Source organism: Triticum dicoccoides, chromosome 5A (assembly GCF_002162155.2).
Source record: "Triticum dicoccoides isolate Atlit2015 ecotype Zavitan chromosome 5A, WEW_v2.0, whole genome shotgun sequence".
Classification (NCBI taxonomy): domain Eukaryota; kingdom Viridiplantae; phylum Streptophyta; class Magnoliopsida; order Poales; family Poaceae; genus Triticum; species Triticum dicoccoides.
This window is the reverse complement of record NC_041388.1, coordinates 320,061,987-320,072,025: the sequence shown is the minus strand read 5'-3', so window position 1 is coordinate 320,072,025 and position 10,039 is coordinate 320,061,987. Positions and strand designations below refer to the sequence as shown.

The window sequence follows — 10,039 nt, the reverse complement described above, 5'->3', positions numbered from 1 at the left end:
AAGATGACCATTGAGTCTGCATAACCCAAGGGAAAAAGGCTTAGGTGGCAAATGTTAAAACCAAGGTTGGGCCTTGATTGACGAGTTTTATTCAAAGCGAACTGTCAAGGGGGTCCCATAACCTCAACCACGTTAGGAACGCAAAATCAAGGAACATAACACGGGTATGACAGAAACTAGTGCGGCAAGAGTGGAACAAAACACCAGGCATAAGGCCGAGCCTTCCACCCTTTACCAATTATATAGATGCATTAATTAAATAAGAGATAATATGATATCCCATCATATCCATGTTCCATCATGGAACAAACTTCAACTTCACCTGCAACTAGGAACGCTATAAGAGGGGCTGAGCAAAAGCGGTAACATAGCCAAACAACGGTTTGCTAGGAAGGTGGGTTAGAGGCATGACATGGCAATATGGGAGGCATGATAAACAAGTGTTAGGTAGTGCGACATAACGATAGAACGAACAACTTGCAAGCAAAGATAGAAGTGATATCGAGGGTATGGTCATCTTGCCTAAGATCCTGCAAGGAAGAAGAACGAATCCAAGAAGTAGACGACCCAACATAGTCGAACGAATCCTCACAACTCCGGAGCGAAACCGAAGCTAACGAGAGAAGCAAACCAGAAAGAAGAAAGCAACATGGTAAACACACAAGCATAAACATGGAATGATGCACAACCAAGGATAATGCATGTATGGTTTAATGATTCATGGCATGGCAAAGTGCAACAAACAACACTACAAATTAAGTGGAGCTCAATATGCAACGAGCTGCATATACCCAACAACTTTAAATGTTATTAAACATGGCAAGAAGTGAGGCAAAAGTAAACTACACATTTTAGGCAATTTTAAGTGAGGCCGGAAACAACAAATAACCATTCCGGTAAATCCCCACATGTCATTTAGCAATTGAAGCAAAAAACAATTTAAACATTCTTGATGTGGTTATCATGATGCGGATGACATTTGCAAGTTCTATGCAATATTTATGAAAATGTTGATAAGAGCATGTTATGAAGAATTTTTCATCGTGGCGGAAACGAAAGGGGTGCCGAGGCAACGAATCCGAAAATGATGCCACGACAACATATCGGTTCCGGTAGCTCATGGAGATACGGGTGCAAAAGGAAATGTGACGGGAGCATGTCATGCAAGGATGGTGGGTGATCTCGGATACCGGGTTCCCATGGATCGACAGCAAAACGAGGAGGAACGTGCAACCACATCTCAGAAACAGTGCAAACACGAGCATCTCATACAGCACACATGCATACGGTCCACGGCATCGTCTCTTGGTTATACCTTCGAAGTGTGCATTTCCGGGGCGGTTCGAGTTCGTCGAGGGAAGTAGAGGAAGTAGTCGATCCACGATGGTAGTAGAAGTAGTGGTTGAGGGAGTCCTGGATTAGGGGGTATCCGGATAGCCGCACTATATCCTTTGGCCGGACTGTTGGACTATGAAGATACAATATTGAAGACTTCGTCCCATGTCCGGATGGGACTCTCCTTGGCGTGGAAGGCAAGCTTGGCAATACGGTTATGTAGATCTCCTTCCTTGTAACTGACTCTGTGTAACCCTAGCCCCCTCTGGTGTCTATATAAACCGGAGGGTTTTAGTCCGTAGGACAACATACAATCATACCATAGGCTAGCTTCTAGGGTTTAGCCTCTCTGATCTCATGGTAGATTAACTCTTGTAATACTCATATCATCAAGAACAATCAAGCAGGACATAAGGTTTTACCTCCATCAAGAGGGCCCGAACCTGGGTAAACATTGTGTCCCCTGCCTCCTGTTACCATCCGCCTAGACGCACAGTTCGGGACCCCCTACCCGAGATCCACCGGTTTTGACACCGACATTGGTGCTTTCATTGAGAGTTCCTCCGTGTCGTCATCGTTAGGCTTGATGGCTCCTTAGATCATCAATAGCGATGCATTCCAGGGTGAGACTTTTCTCCCCGGACAGATCTTTGTATTCGGCGGCTTCACACTATGGGCCAACTCGCTTGGCCATCTGGAGCAGATCGAGAGTTACGCCCCTGGCCACCAGGTCAGGGTTGGAAGCTTAAACTACACGGACGACATCTGCGGAGACTTGATCTTCGACGGATTCGAGCCCCTGCCGAGTGCGCCGCACAGTCACGATGAGCATGATTTAGCTCTACCGTCGGACAGTGTTCAGGAGACCGCACCGACAACCGCTCCGACCCTTAATTCGGAGCCAATTGCGCCAGCCATGGACAGGTGGATAGATCCCGCCACGGAGGTTGTATCCTCAGCGGCGATCGAGCTGAGTATCGACCTTACCCTTCACGAGAGCTGTGACGCCGAACTGCCGGATTCTTCCCCGGCCACGGACTCCGAACCTCATGCGCCCATGCCTATCGAATCCGACTGGGCGCCGATCATGGAGTTCACCTCCGTGGATATCTTTCAGCACTCGCCCTTCGGCGACATACTGAACTCATTAAGGTCTCTCTCCTTGTCAGGAGAGTCCTAGCTGAACTATGTCCGGCAGGATTGGGATGCGGATGACGAAGAAATTCACCGCCCACCCACCACCCACTTAGTAGCCACTGTCGACGATTTGACCGACACGCTCAACTTTCACTCCAAAGACATTGATGGTATGGACGACGATGCAGGAGACGAACAGGAACCACTGCCCACAGGGCACTGGACAACCACCTCATCATATGATATATACATGGTGGACACACCCAAAGAAGGCAATGACGATGGGACAGCGGAGGATGACCCCTCCAAGAAGCAACCCAAGCGCCGACGTCAGCGGCGCCGCTCTAAGTCTCGCCAAAGCAAAAGAGGTGATACCGGCACAGGAGATAATAGCACTCCGGACAGTGCCGGAGATGAAAACAATCCCCTCCAGCAAGATTTAGAGCAGGAGGATGGAGAAGCCAGCCCTCCCGAGAGAGCGGCAGATGGAGAGGCGGAGGATGATAATTACATGCCTCCCTCCGAAGATGAGGTAAGCCTCGACGGTGACGAATTTGTCATGCCTGAGGATCCCGTCGAGCAAGAGCGCTTCAAGTGCCGGCTTATTGCCACGGCAAATAGACTTAAGAAAAAGCAACAACAGCTTCAAGCTGATCAAGATTTGCTAGCTGACAGATGGACTGAGTCGTCGCGGCCGAGGAATATGAACTCGAACGCCCCTCCAAGAGTTACCCAAAGCGCAGGTGCTACCCCGACTGGAGGAGGAAGCATTAAAACCTACATCTCCAGCGTAGGACGCGGCTGATCGGCCACCTCGTGGCCGCGACAGAGAGGCATTTTAGCCAAAAGCTCAGCCCGCACCCCGACGCCACTCAAATAAAAATGTCAAGGCACGGGGAAACACGCTAGACCTGTGAGACGTATTGGAGGACAAAGCAAAACACGCAAGATTGATCTACGAATCACGAGGGTGCGCCACTACACGAGACGATAACCGTCACGCCGGATACAGTAAAAGTAAATCCGGCCGGGCCGAACACAGCGGACAAGACTCATTTGAGCTTCATCGCGACATAGCCAAGTACAGAGGCGCCACACACCCCCTATGCTTCATAGACGAAGTAATGGATCACCAAATGCCAGAGGGTTTCAAACCCATAAATATCTAATCATACGATGGCACAACAGATCCTGCGGTATGGATCGAGGACTTCCTCCTGCACATCCACATGGCCTGCGGTGACGATCTACACGCCATCAAATACCTCCCACTCAAACTCAAAGGACCAGCTCGGCACTGGCTCAACAGCCTGCCAGTAGAATCCATTGGCTGTTGGGAGGATCTGGAAGTCGCATTCCTCGACAACTTCCAGGGCACTTATGTGCAACCACCAGATGCCGATGACTTGAGCCACCACTACAAAAAAATACACTTCTGTGATGATACGTGTTTGTCACAGTAGGTCACTTTTTTGACATACATGTACATCCATGACAAATTTATGACAGAATCAAGATAGTCATACCTGTGCTGTCGTAGAAGTGTTCCATGACATTACCAAAATTATCATCACAGAAGTGTCCACTTCCATGACAATAAATTGTGCATCACAGAAGTGCTTTCGTCAAGGGTGACCGACACGTCGCATCCACCGTAATAGAACGCCGTTAAGCTATCGGGTCGGGTTTTGGATCCGATAACCCGTTAACACCCCCGACCAATGGGGATTTTCCACGTGTAAAATCATCATTGGCTAGAGGAAACACGTGTCGGCTCATCGTTGGGACAGATGTCATCCACTCACTGGACAAAAGGCGCCTATGATACGTCGACACATGGCACGGCCCAACAGTGGCCCATTCCTGTGAAAAGGCCAGCCCATTTGACTTGTTCAAAAGCTGGCGGGCCGACCCATGGAAAGCCTGTTAACGACCTGTTCGCATATAGCACATTTACAAACCACTAACCCAAGGCCCGTTACGCCCTATCTGAATTAGGCCCAGTAGCGTCATCTGGCCGTCCAATATGATTCCAGCCCGTTTTCACTTCTGGCCCATGTATAGCCCATGACGTCTTTCGGCCCATATGAGGCCATTTGTAACTCTTGGCCCATTAGCGGCCCGTGGTGAAACTGGCCTGTAATGAACAGTGTATCACTTTATACCCATTAACGGCCCGTTATTCCATTGGGCCGTTTCTAGCCCAAGTTAACTTTCGGCCTTCTAAGGGCCCATTTATTCTTGGGCTCATTTGCAGCATTCGATTACTTACGGCACGTTACTGTCATTTTCTGTTTGTGGGCCAAATTCAGCCCGTCATTACAGTCGGCTCGTTTGTGGAATGTTAGTCTGTTGGGCCATTTTCATAGCATCACCAAATACGGCCTATTAGTGGCCCGTTATGGTTAGCCCATAAAACGTACGATTTCCATTAAAGGCCCATCTACGGCCCATTAAAGGCCCGTACAAGACCCATAAATGAGCCGGCGGCCCATGGATCCTACGAGACGTACAAGGCCCATGGATCCTACGAGATGTAGAAGGCCCATGGATCCTACGAGACGTAGAAGGCCCATGGATCCGACGGACCGTGAAGGGCCATGGTCGGGCGAATTGGCCCCCGTTTGAACGATATACCATATTCAAATAATTATCCTACTCAATACTATCACCTCTAAAAATCCTACACTATTACAACAAAGAGATCAAGGCATAGAAAGGTAGAATAATCCTACACTGTACAATAAAGAAATTACAACCGATTATACCCACTAGGCATTATGGTTCGGCACAGGTGATAATAAAGCATACACAAACAGCAAATTACATACACTAGGCAAATACAACTCATACATCATGGACGCGCATCAACTTTAACTCCATTTGAACTATAATCTCTTTAGAAAATAGGATTGGCCGGATTCAGATAGCACATATCCAATTCGTTCATGGTTACCTCAGTGTCTTGTTTCATTTTTTTTGACTCCTGCATCTAATACCTGCATGTCCAGTCTCAACTTGTTGATTATACGTTGACAATCATGTACACGTTGTCTTGCCACCTCTATTTGATGCTCGAGAACATTAGCACATTCCAATTCCAATCCATAATCATTCGGTAACGGCCATGCCGCACTGCTCGCAGATCTTTGTGTTGATGTCACTTCATCCTGAAATGTTTCTGTAAGTACACATGACTAGGGCAAAAATATAGTTACAACAGTGAAGCGAACAAGACACTATTTTGTACTACATGGCAAAACTGGACTACCAATAATGTTACACGTCACTTTAAAAAAAATGTTACATGTCGTGAACCATAAGAAGGTGATATTTTAAAAATTATAAAAAAGATAGTCTGTGCAGCCTGCATACAGAAATCCCTCTTAGCTCACCAGAGGAGCATGATGTTGGGGCCCAATCGAAAACACAGACAAGTTACAAATTTAGACAGCACGTTGCGTATAAGTAAGCAAGCAGTTGGCCATTCTGTGCCTCAATTAAAGTCTTAGGGAGCATAATGAACAACAGAGGGTTTCCACTACAAGAAATATGCCAACTTGTGACCTTGACTATTGGTCACTGAAAGGTCATTGTTTTTCATTTGCGACCTTTTTTGACCAAAAACAGAAGGTCAAAAGCTGGCGGTCGTAAACTGAAATTAACGACCTTCGCTGTGAGAAGGTCGTGAACGTTTATGACCAAAATATGCCTACTATTTTGTTTTGGTCACTAGCAGCCTCCCCAGGCCACGTAGGCATCCGACATGGCAATCTGATGTGGCACAAGAATCAACCCAGTCCAATTCGGTGTTTATATGGGCCGAGCCCATTAATTCAGCCTTTCTATATATTTTTTCGTGTCAATTTTTGGTCGATTTCATGGGCCTAGCCCAACATTATAGCATTTTTATCTTTGGGCCATAGCCTTTGTTTCTCTTTTTTAATGCATGCCAATTGTCAAATTCTGGTAAGTGGGTCCCAAATGTGACGTTCTAGTTTGTGGGACCCTACTGTCAAGGTCATGTTCTTTCATATTTCAATATGCAAATACAGAAAACAGACACAATATTTGAAATAACAGCAGGAAGCAATCTGCTACATCATATAACATACATAAAAATGTGATCAGCATTAAGTTTACAATTAGATAACACACATACAATCCAAGTCTATCACAGGAGCCCTACAAGTTCTGCTACATCATATAACACACAAATAGGATCAGCTCCCAGAACTAGCACACGTACAAGTTCTGCTATAAGGAGTTCGTTACTCCCAAAACTAGCTCAATGAGGTAAAACTATGCTTCATCCATCTTATTTGTCTTCAATGAAATGCCAGCATCTGCACATTGTAGAACAAAATGTTTAGGGACAGAATAAAAGTAAATCAAATAGCAAAGTATCAAAAAAACCAAAGTATTAAAACTGTAGTAATTTACTCGTAGTTGGCAGGTACACAATACCATGGTTTTAATATAAAATACAGAGCAAGTGTTTGGCTACAACATAGAATGATGTAAAATTTGTTTTAGAATCCAGGCATGTCAAATTTTAAGCACCAGCAGAATAGATCTAACAAACCAGACCATGATCATCTTGCGCATCAGGATTTATGGTTCTAGCCAAACAGTAAAGAGATGAACATACACGCATCAAGCATACTAGCTACTACATCACCATTCTCGTGACCACATACATCACCATTCACTAATAATTCCCATTGGGAGATCAAACTATGCATCCAACAAGCTACAGCAACAGGGAATGCAGAAAAATTTATGACCCGAGATGACGAATCAACTGGGTACATCTCAGTTTGAACAACCACGGCGAGACAACAACCGCATACTAATGCGGCGAATCAAATCTGCACGCAGGAGCAGCGCCGTTCGTGGCATCCACATGAGGTCGCGCAACATCAAGAACATGGCGCATGACAGAAACAGACCTAGAGATCTAGGACGGAGGGAGGGGGAGCTTACACTTGTGGATGCAGCCGGGTAGAGGTGGAAGCTGCGGCGGCCACAACGGATGCAGAATTGAAGAGGGTCCTCATGTAGCAGTAGCAGCAGCAGCAGCATGAAGAATTGAAGACCGACCAACAAAGCCTGCAATGCAAACAGAGAGGCATGAGGAAACTGAATCCAATCACATCAAATCAAATCGAGCTGCTGCACCTTGACCTTGAGGAAAACAAACCTCATCTCATGTCATCTCAGGGAAGAATAAGAAGAAAAATATATGGCTGCTGCTCCATGACCATGACCTCGAATTGTTGCTGCTGCATCAGATCGAGGAAGAAGAAGACCTGCAAAAAAGCAATAACTAGCAATGCACAAGCATGAATTCATGGAAGGACAGATGCAAGGCCAAACATCCAGCACACTATTTCTTACTGCCCCAACTACTTAAAAAACCATGGTAGTTCTAACCATATTAAATTAAAGGACAAAGTGAAGTCATGATATTGAGAGTTCCATCTTATAAAGCTTTCTGTTTAGCATATCCTAAATCACAGTCTATCTACCAATATATGAACTCTTTAGTTTTCAGAACCGAGGCTCACATATTTGGGCTGATTTGTACACTGTATTTTCAGTATTTTTTTACTTGAGACAAACTAAATGCTAACATCAGTGACAACAAGACTTGAACAGAAATAGCTATTGAAGAAACACGTTTATAAGATAGAATGAAAATGATTTACACCACAACATATAGTTGACATGTACTGGAGCTAGAGACTACAGAACACACATAATCACACATATGCAAATAGGGTACTACTCCATGGTTCAGGTTACACTAATAAACAAAATTATACAAGCGACATGACTAGTATCACAGATCTACAGAGTAGTACTAAACAACTAAAAATAAGTAGTAGAAGTAACTAGTACAGGGAGCAAGTACTCCTTTCATTTACTTTAAACTGAGACAACTGAAAAGGAGTACTCCTTTCATTTAATTTACTTTAAAGTGAGATGAGACTACTAAAAAGCAGTACTCCTCTCTTGAGAAGTTGATGTAAATGAAATCCAGGAGTATGTGAGAATATGGCCATCTTTATTTCTTTTTGTAAGCTTTATCTTCAGTGCCCTGTAATCACCAAAAGGCAATATCAGAAATTATCTGGTAGGCTAATAATATCAAAAAGCTTGGCAACGAGTGCACATACCTGAAGTGTTCGGTCTTCCAGGCCTTCTTGTTGTCGCCGATACTGCACGAACATTAAGTAACAAACTGATCAGCATACAAAGAGTATAAATTTGACCTTGTAAATGAAATGTTCTGACATCAAATAGCTCCATTCTACAACTACACAGACCCTGGACTAACAGTCTTAAACACAACACTGTCCAGATTAAACAAAACCAGCGCCAGTCTACACTATTATGGTCTCGAGCTCATTGATAAATCACTATCCACACATGAGCCAAAGACATGCACATCTCGGACCAGAGGAAACTAAAGTTCAACATAAGCTCATCAGTTAAGCACTTGAGCCAAAAAAAGAAACGTTGAAGCCGTCAGACCAAAATACTAAAAAAACTGCACGTTTAATCAGCTAAGCGTACAACAGGTTCAGGAGAAGCACATGACACCACAACAAGCACATCTACAGGCAGTAGCTATTGGATATGATGCTCTAGGCCGGCACCATCGCACAAACATTAGCAGCAGCTTAGCATATATAGCAGGAGCGGTGTCTGCTGACCTACTGTCGATCCTCGTCGCGCTTGTCCAACCACATCTCCTAACTCCGGTCAACGCTCCACCCTCGCGTCCGGGGTACCTGCAGAGAGACACAAAAATTAAGAGAAAAATCTGGAGGGGGTAGGGGAGAGGCATGAGGGGGAGGCTCACCATGGTCGGGATCTCGGGAGGACGGCGCCGCGGCGGCCGCAGAGGGGAAGGTTGCGCCGGTGGTGGAGCCACAGCGAGGCAGAGCCAAAGCAGTGGCAATGCATCAACACCCACCTCGCCACGCTGCGTAGCTTCCTCCCGTCGGCCTCCCAGGTGAGCTCAGCGAGGTGGTGAGGCACGTGCGGGTGCTGTGGGGAGATGCAGACGGCTGCATGGTGGCGGACGTGGCCGTGCCAGGGGAGAGCGACGAGGTGGGCATGGAGGAGGAGCGCTGGGATGCCAAGCGCGTCAGGGCGTCGGTGTGTTGCGCCGACTGCCCGAGGCACATGTCTAAGTTGGGGCGCGCCGTGCACTCCGTCAGCGCTAGGGCGGTCCGCGCAGATATCGCCACCATCGGCGGGAGGACGCGGACGAGGTGGGCGTGGAGGAGGAGCAGCGAAGCGACCGGAGCAGCCGACGGCTACCAGATCGGGGGACGGTAAGGCGGAAATCCTAACCCTAGCAGAGAAGGAGGAGGGGGGATGCCATGGTCGCGCCATGAAGACGAGATGAGGGGTGTGACGGGGACGAGGTCGTCGGTGGGTGGGGGCAGCGGTGGTGGATGGGGTTGGTGGGGGCAGCGGTGGTGGATCGGGATGGTGGCGGCGGTGGTGGATGGGGATGGCGGAGACGAGGGAGAGTAGGCGGGGCGGCCTT

At 46.8% G+C, this 10,039-nt stretch overlaps 1 pseudogene; it reads left to right on the top strand.

The window, feature by feature from the left end:
* LOC119299483 overlaps positions 1 to 9,825 on the top strand; it is a 25,992-nt pseudogene extending 16,167 nt beyond the window's left edge.
* The last annotated feature ends 214 nt before the right edge of the window (positions 9,826 to 10,039 follow it).